A 16,948-nucleotide genomic window follows, 5' to 3' on the forward strand; every position below is an offset into this window, starting at 1 on the left:
TAGCATAAACAAAGGTCAGAACTCTTGGTTCACAAACCTTCTTTTTTATAGTGAAAAATTAAGCATTGATCTGACCATTTGTAAAAAACTGGAGTTAAGATAAATTTAAGAAATCACTTATAATCTGTCTCAAAAACAGCTTCATAGAGACCCGGAAGGAAGTAAGGTCTTCTTATTTACATGATAAAGGCAAATTAAGTACATATTTTAAATTAAAATTCTCCTTTGTTAGAGAGAACTATTTATCCTTTACACATACTGATGATTGAATAATCATAAATTAAGAATTGAAACTGGCCGTCATGAACGCAGGTTCAATTCTTCAGGTAAAGTGGAATATATTCCAAGATGTGAAAGACTTTGTAATTATTGCAATTTGAATGTGATTGAGGTTGAGCTTCATTTTGTATTGGAATGTCCTTTATATGCAGCATCAAGAAAAGTTTTACTAGATAGTCTATTTAATAAATATTCAAATTTAAGAATACTAAACTTAGAGAATTTATTCATTTGGATTATGCCAAATGACGACAAACGCTTTATAACATCTTTATGCAAATACCTGAACATAATTTTTGAAATTAGAAAACTAAAAATTGGAAAATAAATTTACCAAATTGACACACCTAACTGCAGGTTTTTAGTGACATTATATATTGATTGGAGTTATCTTTCTTTCACCCAGCTGGCTTTTTCACAAATTGTTTTTCTATGTACATGTTATATAAATCATAAAATAATGTTTAATGCATGTTTTTGTCTAAATTGAATGTATACATGTTTGTCTTTTTATTATTTTCTTGTCTGTAATTGACATGCCCTTCAGGACATCTTTTGTTACATCTATATAGATTGTGTTTATTAAATAGATATAAGAAGATGTGGTATAAGTGCCAACGAGACAACTCTCCATCCAAGTCACAATTTGTAAAACTCAACACGGAGCCTTGGCTCACACCGAACAGCAAGCTATAAAGGGCCCCAAAAATGTCTATATGCCTTCTTTTTTGTTGTTGAAATGGTTATTTGTTATATATTGAACCAGTAATCAAGACTCATGTTTGGTTAAGTGGCATAGATACTTATCTTGAAAAAGTAGAATTATGATGGAAGAACAAACATAAAGACCAAATCTGAAACTGACAAAAAACACTAAGGGGCAATTTGACATGATTCAATAGTTATAACAAACACAGGATCATGTAGCAACATGAAAGTAATTTGATAGTTCTCATTCCAGCCAGTGAAAGAAAAAATGATTAAGTGACAGCGCATAATGAAGAAAAACCATTTGTATAACATACAAAAAAAAAACAGCTTTAGTAAATATAACCTTAAAGTCAGAGACAAATTGTCAAATGTCAGGAAACCAATCTTAAGGGTCGATGGATGAATTGGTGTTTAAAGTTTAATGATACACATTGTATGCATATCAGGTTGAGAACATGTTATTGGGATAAAATATGAGCCATGCTTTTGTACAAGGCGGACACTTTGAGCTGGAGTTTTAACATTCTAGTTCACAAGGTAGCAGTCAGCAGAAACAAATACTTACCCTTCGCAGACACATTATGCTGACTCCTAAACAATATGTCTTTGATGTTTCTCCTTAATGACGCAGAGTTGGAAGATGGGCAGTGATATCAATTATCAAATCTTTGGATTGACCCCGCCAGAGATCGAACCTACAATCTCCTGCACTTGTGATGAGCATGATGCATCCTCGATATGTAGTCTGATGTATCATCTTTGAAATGTCTGGACTGCGGTGAATATCAACAAAGACTACCCGGAGGAGTAAAGATTTCTTTCAAGTTAAACTATATTTTAAATAATGCATTATATACTGCGTTGGTAATATTCAATCACGATTATGATCTATCATTCTCTGTCCATAATTGCAGGTAGAACATATGGATCCATTACCATATACTATTTATTGCCACTCATGTTATTTGTACTAACTGAATTTTTGACATATATTATAACAAATATTCACATCATTTCGAATACATCTGATATCTGATATTATAATAGTTATATGCCTTGTAACGTTAGACTATTACTATCTTATTTTCGTTAATTCTTATTATTAGTAGTATATATATTGCTGACAGGTATTTATCATAAAAACTTTTATTCTGAAGAATATATGGTACCATGGAAACCAAAATACTTTTTTTATGTGGGGGGAGGGAAGTGGACATGTGGGAAGTGGAGGTTTTGAGAGACTAAGAGGATTTCCTTTATTTCGTCTCCTCAATGCTCTTTAATTTACTTCATTTTTGTTTGATATCACACACACATTTTTATTCAATGAACTTCATTATAAGAAGAGATGCAGTTTAATTATCTAAAATAATGAAAACAATTATGGTTTATATGCTGTTAATATACCTTCAATTAATAAAACAGGAAAGACATTGTACATATACATAAATATATATATCAATAATAACTGAATTAAAAATTATAAATAATGATATTAATAAAAAGAGCAAAAAATGAATAAATGGATATCATTATAATAATCAAACCTTTACAAGCATGCACACCTGAAATATCTCAGGTACATTAATTTTTTAAGCTAATTAATATTTTTACAGGGTTGAAGCAAGCACTCTGAGCTCTTTAGACGCTGCGCGTTATGCGAAATATATCTTTGTGGGGTAACAGCAAAAGTCTAAGGCAGTTATTGGTTATTTTTTTTATGAGACAACTATCCTACAGAGACCAAATGACGTGAACAGTTTGCATGAATAGTATGTTTTAAATAGAAAAGTAAATCTTCATTAATTGTTTGAATGTTTTATTGAAAAGGGATGTAAAACAAAAACATGCTATATCTATATCCACAAACATGCATACCGATATACACAAGCATAGATGTAGAGTTTTAGTGGATGTTGCAGAAATTATTCAAATATTCAAATATCATCCTTAAATCATTGAATGTAAACTATAAATAGGTTTGCATTGGCTTTTGATGATATTATTTACAGGTTATGTTTTGTATCATAAATGTTTTAAAAAATTTATAAAACATAATAATTTTAAAACATGTATCAAACACTTAGTAATTCCTTCTTCAAGTTTTGTCTGCACCGAATTTTACAAAACCATGGCGATGTGGTATGACTTTCAATGAGACATCTATCCATTAAAGACCAACTGACGTGAAATTTATAGTATGGAAGTCGAGTGTGGAACACAGACTTCTAGGACGTCACGTAAATAAAATAAACAATGCAGTGGGGCTAGTCTTACGATAAATATTGAAAGTGAACATACCAACTATTTAATATTCATTTATTTACTCATTCGCATTAAATAATTTACACCCACCCTCGGTTTTTGGTAGGTTTCGTGTTGCTCAGTCTTTAGTTTTCTATGTTGTGTCTTGTAAAATGTTGTTTGTCTACGGTCTTTTTCGTTTTTTTGTCATGGTGTTGTCAGTTTATTTTCGACTGATAAGTTCGAATGTCCTTTTGGTATCTTTCGCCTCTCTTTCATAGAGATATTTTTGAGGCATAATCGATGTTTAGAATCATTCATTTTATTTTCAAAGTTATCTTAGAGATACTTCTAAAATTTCTTTTAATGACATTTGTAATTATGCAAGTGATAAGGATATGTCTATTGTCATATATGTATTTTTCATATTATAAATGAATATCAATGTTTTTTAGTACAATTGTATTCTTCAAAGAGAACACCTTTTCTCTCAGTTGTTTGTTTTGAAAAATTCAACGGATTTTTTTTGGTTGAAAGATTCTACAGATTTAATTTCAATTAATATCTATTCAAAACGTTTAAATAAACTATGAGGATGTTTTTTGTCACATGTTAAAAAGTTGTGTTTATCAAAATTAAATCTTTTCATTGTGGATGGATGATCACTGAATGTCGCTGTTAAATTGTTATGCAACTTTCTAAACTCTGAATGATTTACAGCTTGACAGTAGATACACAATAATGTAATCCTTAAAAGTTTGCACTATCATGGTATACATAATGACCACTTTTTGTAGTACATTTCTCATTTCAAATGCATGTTCTTCATGACGTCACAAAACTCAATCAAAACATTTTATATTATTTTATATTCGGCTTTGTATTCTTATTTTGTAGGTTAATCATAATAGGAAAAAATGATATGTAATAAATCAAGTAAACAAAGGAGACGTTGTAGACGTTTGCCAGTCGTAATGACCCTTGAGAGAAAAATAATGTATCCCTAGATAATTAAATTTGATTACTGTAGATATGTTCAAATTGTTGTTGACAAACTTTGATAAAATATTTTGATCCTTAATCACCCCCTGATTTGTGCCAATTGGCTGAGTAACATGTAAGAAAGGTAGGCAACAGTTACACTTTAAAATGAACATCATTAGTGCAAGTGTTATGCAACCCGAGGGTAACATAAATTTGGATTGATTGAAGAATATACAATTATTGTTATTATCTATGGCACTAAACCATAAATGAGTCTTAAATTCTGGTACAATACAATTAGTTACAAAATTTCATTACAGTGTGGTGAAAAGATTGTGGATAAAATGATCCCAATCAAAATCTCCAACCCCCACAAACAGCTATCAGTCGACATCTATTTGAAAAATCAGAAACTTCTATTCCCGACAAAGTTGTAAAAACAGTAAAACTAATGAGAATAATTTAATTAATAAAAAAAAGAAATGATTTCTACGATGGTGAAAAAAATTTAAAAACTGTCGAATGGAATGATACGAAAATGGACTGAATTCCAGATTGATTTAAAAAAAATGACAGACACAGCTTAGTTCACAGATAAACCACAAAAACAGAGAAACATCATTATGATACAATGTTAACAAAATTAGAGGATACATAAAACCAAATCTAGATTTGTTTTTAATTTTAGATAACAAAATCAAGGAAAAGATTTCAAAGAAAACAGAGTTAAGGAAGAAAAAAGCAATAATTAATGCAAACACCATAATTTAGGAGGCGAATGGTCTAAAGTTTGTCAAATATAAGGCTTACTTAACGAAACATCCAATAAGTGGAAGTAAAACACAAATAGCTTATTAAAAATATAAACCCAAAAGCAATTAATAGGTGTATGTAGACATAGCAAGCGAGTACTTATACAGTTTATTTTTCCTACACTGTACGAATATTGTTTTTATCCTCCAATTTCACTTTGAGCTTGACAAAAATGTGGTTCTAAAGTACAATATTTTTAATCAATAAATTAATTTAGATTTAAGAAACACATATTAAAAACAAAAATTGTATAATAAAAATATTAAATATTTTAACTTCTCATTTATTCTCATAAGTTTTATATAATAATAAAAAAAATCTGCATTGTTAACTTTAACTGCTTACGTAGTACTTCTTACTGATTTATAAAAGAAATGACGAAACTGTAATTCGGGCACTACAGGCAGACAAAAAATAAAGCCGTTATAATCATTATGTTTTGTACTGATACGTAAAAACGTTCAGAAGTAAGAAAAAAAAAAATTAAAGTGCATTATAGCATTGATTAATGATTTAAACCTTTTTTGATCATTTATTTTTATACAATCTTACGATCTTATCACTTTTTTAGTTGAAGCGTCACTTTTCGAACCATGGTTATGCATCAGTTTTATAACACAAAATATTGCAAACTTAAAAAGTAAATATATGAATGTATATTGATTTACAATTGAAATATATAAAGCAATACATTTTCTAGATATATATTGATAGTTTCAAGTTTTTTAATTGACACTCTCATAGTGTTCATTGGAATCTTGAGTAGTATCTATGTTGATGTAGTCTGAAAGATCATTTGCTCCACTAAGTTCGGTAATTTTTGCACTTGACGCGACCGGGGTGTTAGTTTTCTTGGTATGCAATTGTCTGAAATAAAATAATATAGTATTAATCACTATTATCTGAACACCAATGGGAATGAATGATAGATTTGATAGTGCATTGTCCAAAGTTGTATGTTTGTACTTGTGTTTTCCTATCTATTAAACCGTAAATACAGAGTTAACTGTTTTAATGTAAGAAATTGTATAGTCCATTTGTATTTACTTTTATGTTATTTTAAAATTGTTAGTCTACTCACCGATATTAAAAGTGGTTTGGTTGAAATCTCAACCAATCTCATCAAGTGATTAGGCATAAAGCAAATGTCGATTGATATTGACTCTTATTCAACCTGATCACCACATTTGTAAACCATCTGACGTGTAAATTTTCTTACTCTTTAACTTGACCGATTGAGAAATTTTGAAACTGAAATACGTTTTTTAGAACAATGGATAGACAAGACCGTTACCGAAAGAAACAACAAAGACATTGAAAGTTAAAAAGCACAAATAATAACACGACTTATTATATCATTTTTATTTTGTCACTTTCTAAACCTCAATACAAAATTCTTCATTTTATCAATAGAATTGATAATTATAATTATAATTTTGCATACTGTTTCACAATCTATTTATAAAAGAAGAGTTAAAGGGAAACTTAGATATATCTTTTTGTAAATAAATAAACCTCTCGTAAAATACAGTTGTACCAGTTAATACAATGGCTAAGGTCCAACCGATTATAGCAATAACCAATGGCACCAATGGAGTGTTTGTTTCTGAAAAAAAAAAATGGAATAAGAAAAAGAAATAATCAAACTTGAACATTTAAATATTTCATAATTAGGAAAGTAACTCGCCAAATTTTACGTAATATGAGTCTTGGTTAAATAAAATAGACACAACGGATAATAGTTGGTTCGTAAAAAGGATACCAAGAACCCACAGGATGAGTGGTATCTTTTTCACGATCCAACGCTAATCCATTGTGTCTATTATTTAAACTATTTTAAACTATTGTTGAGACGTCTTTTTAAAATTAAAGTTCCTTAATTAATTAGGCCCTATTGCCAGTGAGATTCAATATCCACTTAGTTTTCTTGAATGAGTCACCAGAAACAATCAATAATTAAAACTATGCAGGTAGTGGATTTAAATCATGAAATAATACTAAAAAACAAAATCGCATGCACTTTCAGTATTCTGTTTTGAAATTTCCATTATGAATCTAAATGAGCATTATCCGAAATTCCAAAGATCAAGCATATTCGAACTAATTTCTAAGTATATAATATATAAATGTTACGAATCTCTAGCATGAAACCACAAAACGTTTACTCTCATATTGATTTGCGAATATGCATTTGTAAAGATATGTATTAAAACAGATAAAATCAACCTATATCTATAAAAAAAGATAGACAAAATGAATGTCATTATTTTCTTTTGAAATACAGTACCTGAAATAGCCAATAATAAACACACAAAATAAAAACCAACGGTAAAATCCTTTCTTATTACCAAATATCGACAACAACATGCAACATAAGAAAAACGGAAAAAACTGAAGGGACAACAAAGAGAAAACAGGGATTAGAGCCTTATCCGACCGACGAAACTCTACTAACTTTAACTCTAAAACTTATGCATCTAAATAAAGGCAACAGTAGTATACCGGTGTTCGAAACTCATAAATCGATAGAGATAAAAACAAATCCGGGTTACAAACTAAAACTGAAGGAAACGCATCAAATATAAGAGGAGAACAACGACACAACAAAAACACAACTTTAAAATGTAACACAAACAGAAACGAACTATAATATAACAATGGCCATTTTCCTGACTTGGTACAGGACATTTTAAGAAAAAAATGGTGGGTTGAACCTGGTTTTGTGGCATGCCAAACCTCCCGCTTTTATGACAACGTCAAACACAACACCAAAACGACAACATCACATGACAGGACCACAATGCATATAAATGGGAGAACATATAGGACAAAGAAACACACGAATAAAAGCTAACAAAAGGTACTAGGCTTAAAAACTCGCGGCTACCATGTCGTACTATACTTTTGTCTATTATATATTGTACCCGTTTGTAAAGTAAACATCTTAAATGCAAACAATTGGTTTACAGGAGGTTTTGTTGATGAGGTTTATATCAGTCACACATAACAGACTTCAAGGAGGGATTCCCATTGAAGGCAAATAAAAATTACCAGGTTTAATCCACCATTTTCCAAAAAGGAAATGTCTGTACCAAGTCAGGAATATGTCGGTTGTTTTCCATTCCTTTGATGTGTTTGAGCTTTTGATTTTGCCATTTGATAAGGGACTTTCCTATATGAATTTTCCTTGGAGTTCGGTGTTTTTGTTATTTTACTTTTTACAAATGGTAAAGGTAAGTTTTAAAATTAATTCCATTATTTAACAGAAATCAGTTTATTAGCTAATCCAAACTTAATGAAATTAAGCACACAAAGGAAACAGTTGAATATAATTTGGTGAGTCCATTTCAGTCAGAGATTTAGGAAACGTTGATTCTAGAAAAAGAAACCACGGTAATTGATTAGGTGCTTACCCTTCCGGAGCACCTGAGATCACCCCTAGTTTTGGTGGGGTTCGTTGTGCTCAGTCTTTAGTTTTCTATGTTGTGTTTTGTGTACTATTGTTTATCTGTTGGTCATTTTCTTTTTTAGCCTTGGCGTTGTCAGTTTATTGTCGACTTATGAGTTTGAATTTCCCTTTGGTATCTTTCGCCTCTCTTTGACGTCACGTCAATGATTTAATCAACAAAATACGCTTCTTGATTTATACCCCTTGTCTTTGGATGTTCGCTATCATCTGCCCAAAATCCTCTCAAAATTCACTATATTCAAAGTACTGTGAAATAATTTATTTTCTTGGGAAGCAATTTTCGTAGATTGAGGATTTTTTAAAAAATTTTCGTGGATATTTGATTTTGCAAAGTTTGCATGCTTAACATGTGTACTTTGTTTAACATTTGAATTTATGGTTTTACCAATACTCACGAAATCCATAAGATTGGAATCTCACGAATAATAAATGAATCCACATAAATTTGTTTTCCATACCATTATAAAATCTGAATTGACTATTTAAAAAGGCCCAACACACTTCCGTAATCAATGCAAAGTCTGCCAAGTCCAGATTAAGAGGATGTAAAATATACTTAATTGCTTATATTCACGTCATTTGAACCCTGGTGGTTAGTTGTCTCACTGGCACACATAACACATCTCATTTGTTTGGTGAAAATGAACTCTGAGCTAGCTTTCATCATTAAACTGTGAGTGCTCTTGAATCAAACCTTTAACATTTTTTGTCATATTTGTTTTGTACAGATTTGATGAGTAATATAATTTCAAATGGAAATATGACCTGTAATTATTCGCATGTTTGTCTTTCAGAATTAAAAGAATAGTTGTCGCATTTGCAATCAAAAATAATGGAAATTGTTCATTCTTTTCAAATTCAATGAATATTAATAAGGCCAAAAAATACATACTTGTTTCCTACTTTTTGGCAGAAAACATAGAATTGGTAGGTACAGAGTCAGAGTAATGCAATAAGTATTTTTCTCCCAATTTTTTTATAATAGATTTAATGTAATGGTAAATTTTTCAAAAAAATTGTCATTTGTCGTTTGATTTTAATAAACATGGTATCAAAAGAAGCAGACTTATCTCATGTTTATTTGGTTACATTTCTGCTAATTAATCAAAATAAGAAATATATACATTATGTTCACATCAGGAGAAACCAAAAGCAAAGTGAAGACAGAATTATAAACAACTATAATCTATTCTTCAGATAATTCAGCATCTTTCAGAACATGATTAGTTAAAGTTAACCATAAATGCCTTCAGAAATATTAAAAACAAAATAATATGTGGAAAACATTGCAAAATATTCATAGATGACGAATACTTTTTACAGAAAACTGTAGGTGCTTTGTACATATAGACGATATATAGGGAAGTGTTGAAAACTTATACTGTGCTTTACCAACAATGTCTAAACTTAAATCGTGGTTGACCCAAACTTTCCATAACATATGTTAGGGTAGTCATGATAATAATTTAAATGTAGGGTACATCTAGGAAGTGAAAAAGGAAGCAGAACTATATTTGTTTGCTTTATGATACATGTAGTATAGAATAAATGAAGAATGTGTCCATGGGATACAGATGATGCCCCGCTTGCATATAACGTTATAAAGGAACAGAACTAGAGAAATGTAAAAAAGACGCCATCGAAATTCAAACTTCTGTACTTAGTGTCTTTTTTTATTGTAGGGAGGTATAAATACCCTGCTACGTCTGGTCTGTGATTTTGTTACGTTTTTCTGCTTTGTATCGATCTGATGAGTTAAGCCCTTTTCGACTGATTTTCATAGTTTGTTCATATGTTGTACGGTTAAACCACTGTCACTTGTTACGGTGAGGGTTGGACGCCCGCTAACATGTTTAACCCCGCCACATTCTGTATGTGCCTGTCCCAAGTCAGGAACCTGTAATTCAGTGGTTGTCGTTTGTTTCTGTTTATCATATTTGTATTTCGTTCATTGTTTTTTACATAAATCAGCACTTTAGTTTTCTCGTTTGAATTGTTTTACATTTGTCATTTCGGGGACTTTAATGGCTTACTATATGTATATATCCTGTTTGGTATTAAATTAATAATTAAGATCCATTTTTACATCTGGTGATCCGTTTATTTGGCAATCGCCATGGCAGTCAGCAGGTTTTAAGAACATCCGTTGTTCGACCTGCTAGTCAAATGCGTTTTGATAAAATATACTTTTTCACTTTTTTGGTCTCTTGGAAAATGTTGTTTGTGCTGTATTTAGACCACTCTACCAAGAAATTTGTTTTGCATGCACACGTATAAAAATTGCGGTTTTTATCCAACGCATTCATAGGCTTGAATGTTGTTTTCAATTTAGACTTGTTTATATTTTTTCGTTTGGGCTTGTATTATATTTGCCTTCGGGTTTATATGATCTGTTCATCCTATTTCGACTCTTCAAAATTCAAGAGTCAATCCCAAATTGAGGTAAATTATATGGCCTTCCAAATACCGTTTCGATTCCTAACATCACTGAAGAGACATTAATTGTCGAAATCCGGATATGGTGTACAAATTTTTGCACCTCATGTTTGCGGTATACCATCTTTTCCGCAAGTTTATTGTTTTCTGTTTGGTATTAAATTAATAATTAATATCCATTTTTACATCTGGTGATCCGTTTATTTGGCAATCGCCATGGCAGTCAGCAGGGTTTAAGAACCTCAGTTGTTCGACCTGCTAGTCAAATGCGTTTTGTTAAAATATACTTTTTCACTTTTTTGGTCTTTTGGAAAATGTTGTTTGTGCTGTATTTAGACCACTCTACCAAGAAATTTGTTTTGCATGCACACGTATAAAAATGCGGTTTTTATCCAACGCATTCATAGGCTTGAATATTGTTTTCAATTTAGACTTGTTTATATTTTTTCGTTTGGGCTTGTATTATATTTGCCTTCGGGTTTATATGATCCGTACATCCTATTTCGACTCTTCAAAATTCAAGAGTCAATCCCAAATTGAGGTAAATTATATGGCCTTCCAAATACCGTTTCGATTCCTAACATCACTGAAGAGACATTAATTGTCGAAATCCGGATATGGTGTACAAATTTTTGCACCTCATGTTTGCGGTATACCATCTTTTCCGCAAGTTTATTGTTTTCTGTTTGGTATTAAATTAATAATTAAGATCCGTTTTTACATCTGGTGATCCGTTTATTTGGCAATCGCCATGGCAGTCAGCAGGGTTTAAGAACCTCAGTTGTTCGACCTGCTAGTCAAATGCGTTTTGTTAAAATATACTTTTTCACTTTTTTGGTCTTTTGGAAAATGTTGTTTGTGCTGTATTTAGACCACTCTACCAAGAAATTTGTTTTGCATGCACACGTATAAAAATGCGGTTTTTATCCAACGCATTCATAGGCTTGAATATTGTTTTCAATTTAGACTTGTTTATATTTTTTCGTTTGGGCTTGTATTATATTTGCCTTCGGGTTTATATGATCCGTACATCCTATTTCGACTCTTCAAAATTCAAGAGTCAATCCCAAATTGAGGTAAATTATATGGCCTTCCAAATACCGTTTCGATTCCTAACATCACTGAAGAGACATTAATTGTCGAAATCCGGATATGGTGTACAAATTTTTGCACCTCATGTTTGCGGTATACCATCTTTTCCGCAAGTTTATTGTTTTCTGTTTGGTATTAAATTAATAATTAAGATCCATTTTTACATCTGGTGATCCGTTTATTTGGCAATCGCCATGGCAGTCAGCAGGGTTTAAGAACCTCAGTTGTTCGACCTGCTAGTCAAATGCGTTTTGTTAAAATATACTTTTTCACTTTTTTGGTTTATTGGAAAATGTTGTTTGTGCTGTATTTAGACCACTCTACCAAGAAATTTGTTTTGCATGCACACGTATAAAAATGCGGTTTTTATCCAACGCATTCATAGGCTTGAATATGTTTTCAATTTAGACTTGTTTATATTTTTTCGTTTGGGCTTGTATTATATTTGCCTTCGGGTTTATATGATCCGTACATCCTATTTCGACTCTTCAAAATTCAAGAGTCAATCCCAAATTGAGGTAAATTATATGGCCTTCCAAATACCGTTTCGATTCCTAACATCACTGAAGAGACATTAATTGTCGAAATCCGGATATGGTGTACAAATTCTTGCACCTCATGTTTGCGGTATACCATCTTTTCCGCAAGTTTATTGTTTTCTGTTTGGTATTGAATTAATAATTAAGATCCATTTTTACATCTGGTGATCCGTTTATTTGGCAATCGCCATGGCAGTCAGCAGGGTTTAGGAACATCAGTTGTTCGACCTGCTAGTCAAATGAGTTTTGTTAAAATATACTTTTTCACTTTTTTGGTCTTTTGGAAAATGTTGTTTGTGCTGTATTTAGACCACTCTACCAAGAAATTTGTTTTGCATGCACACGTATAAAAAATGCGGTTTTTATCCAACGCAATCGTAGGTTTGAACGTTGTTTTCAATTTAGACTTGTTTATATTTTTTCGTTTGAGCTTGTATTATATTTGCCTTCGGGTTTTTATGATCCGTTCATCCTATTTCGACTCTTCAAAATTCAAGAGTCAATCCCAAATTGAGGTTAATTATATGGCCTTCCAAATACCGTTTCGATTCCTAACATCACTGAAGAGACATTAATTGTCGAAATCCGGATATGGTGTACAAAATGTTGCACCTCATGTTTGCGGTATACCATCTTTTCCGCAAGTTTATTGTTTTCTGTTTGGTATTAAATTAATAATTAATATCTATTTTTACATCTGGTGATCCGTTTATTTGGCAATCGCCTTGGCAGTCAGCAGGATTTAAGAACATCCGTTGTTCGACCTGCTAGTCAAATGCGTTTTGTTAAAATATACTTTTTCACTTTTTTGGTCTTTTGGAAAATGTTGTTTGTGCTGAATTTAGACCACTCTACCAAAAAATTTGTTTTGCATGCACACGTATAAAAATTGCGGTTTTTATCCAACGCAATAATAGGTTTGAACGTTGTTTTCAATTTAGACTTGTTTATATACTTATATATATATATATATATATATAATATATATATATATATATATAAACAAGTCTAAATTGAAAACAACGTTCAAACCTATGATATAGATATATATATATATATATATATATATATATATATATGCGGTATTGGTTTTGCTCATTGCTGTAGACCTTACGGTCCTATAGGCCTAGTTGTTAACTTCTATTTCATTTGGTCTCTGGTGGAGAGTTGTTTCATTGGCAATTATACTACATATTCTTATTTCTATATTGATCTGTATTTTATGATAATAAGCATTGTGTATATGTTTCATTACATTCGGTTGAGGCAAACTAAAATTATAGAACGGCAACGATAAAATCAGCATTTTGTTCCATTTATGAAGGAACAATAAAAGTGACGCCACCCAAGTTTAAAGTTGAACTGTGTTTTGTGGTAATAAGCATTGTGTACACGTTTTATATCATTTGGTTGAGGCAAACTAAAGTTAGAGAACGGAAACTAATTTTGGAACGTACATATGGACGGACAAGGGTAACACTTAATGTCCCCTCCGCTGCGGCGGGGGAATACAAACACAGGCAAATATGTCGACTTATATTTAAATTTCATCAGGAAACTTACCGTCCGTTATACAATGGGCTTCGTCAATGACAACTAACTTTACACGAACATCGAACACACCTGATGTAAAAATTAAGATTCTTCCTCCACATTTCTGGTGGAAGCGCAGCCCTTGCGAGGAAAATACAATTGAAAATTGTACTTCTGATATTTTTTTTCAGCAACACCTTTATCTTTCTGACTTTTCCTAACCACAACTGTTTAAATTGACAGTTTTTCTAACTCTTGCACATGGACCAGCATCAAGGATTGTAGTTGCTGTATAGCCGATTTCTCACCAGTCAATATCGCAAATGTCTCGGGCAAATACAAATAAATATTCAACTTCAATACCCCGTTGGCAAAGTATTGAAAGTATCTTTCAACTCCACAATTTAACTAATTGAACCTCTTTGTGTGTATCTTTAATTTAAATTCAAAATTCAAAATTATCTTCAATCAGTCGAAGGCAAAGACCAACGTCCACTTGTGAATTTGTAAACAAGCTGTTCTTACACGGAAAAAAGTCTGAGCCATTTCGCCATAGTGATGGACTCTGATTGGTCTGTACTATGTGTACAGGCTGACAAGACCAATGATCGTGCCAACAACACTAAATGGTTTTGACAGGAAACATGCCTTATTTTGTTTATTCTCAATTTTTCAAAGTAAATATTTAATAAATTTATCAAATATCGTTCACATTTTTTTCTAGATATAATTATGCTGCTGATAAAACATTAGTAAAATTTGCATGAATTAGAAGACAACACATACCTCCTGATGGTACAAACACTGTTTGGTAAACTTCTGTTCCATTTTCAACAGTTTCTGCAAAAACCTCAAAAGAGAAAGAAAAATCTACAAATAATATTTACTGACTAGGACCATATAAATGTAAAGGACAGGGTGCAATATGTGCCTTATTTTGCCGATTTTTGTTACTGAAATTTGAACTGTTAATTAAAATTTTAATTTTTGTCTGAAATTGTGATAATATAAACATAAAAACGAGCAGTTTATTGCCTGTAACGTCACAATAAATGCCGCTGTAAAGTCACGAAAAATATCTTTCAACATGTTGTAAGAAAAACAAAGATTTTCATCATTTTCTACAAATACAGGTATGATCGCATACAATAACTCCTTTCATGGAAATATTTTTTTGTCGTACGTACATTCACTCGATATTTCCCATAAACAAATATGCGTGAAAATATGCTAATTTTGTCATTTTTTTTATAAATTTCAGAATTTGCTTTTTTTACTGTAAATTCTCCATAATATTCATAATATTAAAATAAAATACAGCAAATTAAACTTTGCACATACTTGACTCTTATTTTTCGGCTAAAATCACCTTGTTTTGTAGTACTTCATTTTTCAGGCGGAAAAGGGCGCACCTATTCTTTTCTTATTATCTCACATTGTAAGAAGTATTATAGCGGTAGAACCGTGTTAATACTACAAACATTTAAGATTGAATAAAGCTATTACAAGATATTTACCATTGTATATGCTGGCTATATAAACTACAGAGATGATGTAGTGATCACAGATAGCCGCGTCGCAACAGCTGAGAGATTATGGGATGCAAAACATTCCACTTAAATTTCAATCAGTTTCAAAAAGGGAGTCTCAATTTATTATCCGAAAACCACAAAATTTCGAATGTTTCTTACAATCAAATTTAGTTAAACATATTGTGTTGCTAAATCTAAGCAAATTGGATGAGGCACAAATAAATCAAGTACCATAACTCTTGAACGGTAAAAAATGAAAACGACGAAAATCGAACTCAAAAGAGATGCAAAAGATACAAAAGACACATTCAATATGTCTCTAGTGGTCCAAAACATTCCATTTAAATTTCAATTTATTTCAAAAAGCAGTTCTCTATCTATCATCTGGAAACCCAATATTTCCAAACAATTAAGTACCATAACGCTGGAAGGTAAACGTGAAAGTAACTAAAATCAAACTTAACTGCCTTTAGTGGTCTAATCATTTCATTGAAATTTCAATTAATTTCAAAAAGCAGTTATCTATAATTTATTTATCACCTGGAAACCAAAATTGTGACGGACGGACATGAGGATTACTATATACTCCCTACTCTGTTGAGCAGGGGTATGAAAATAAAAAAAAAATTATGAGGTGTCAAATTGATACATGACAATATCCATTTTTGCTTATTTTCATCCAAATATTGCAATCTTTCTTAAAGGGTTCGTCCAACCACAGAATGCTTTCAACAGATTTCCTAATAAGATACAAGATTTTGCCAGTTTATACTTTCAGCCATCTCTAATATTTATAGAATAACTAATCGAAGAATTCAAATAGAGAAAAATATTCAACGAGTGATCGAACAACACATTAATTCACGAATGCGCGTAGCGCATGAGTTAATTATCAGTGTTGTTCGGTCACGAGTTGAATATTTTTCGATATTTGAATTCTTTGATTAGTTATTTATATTACATTGGCAAATGGCTTTTTTAATGAAATTAATGTAGAAAATGTAAGGAACTATATCTTTTTTCTACGCATTCACAATTTGTTTTGATCCGACGTTATCGACGTCTTGACAACGCTTATTGTTGTATGACGTCAGAGAGTGAAATAACCACGTTTATTTCACATGTGAAATTATCGGTTTTTATTTGACTGGGAAATCAATGTAATTCATTGCTACCAATGTAATAATTCTCTTTATCACCAAATCTTTGTTTATGTTATCAAAACAAAACAATCTCTATTTCAGTAGGATCAACTCAAACTATAAAAAAAAAACTTACATACGGCCTTCATTCCAAATTTCATGATTTATACATAC

This window comes from Mytilus californianus, unplaced genomic scaffold, assembly GCF_021869535.1.
Source record: "Mytilus californianus isolate M0D057914Y unplaced genomic scaffold, xbMytCali1.0.p SCAF_15, whole genome shotgun sequence".
NCBI lineage: Eukaryota > Metazoa > Mollusca > Bivalvia > Mytilida > Mytilidae > Mytilus > Mytilus californianus.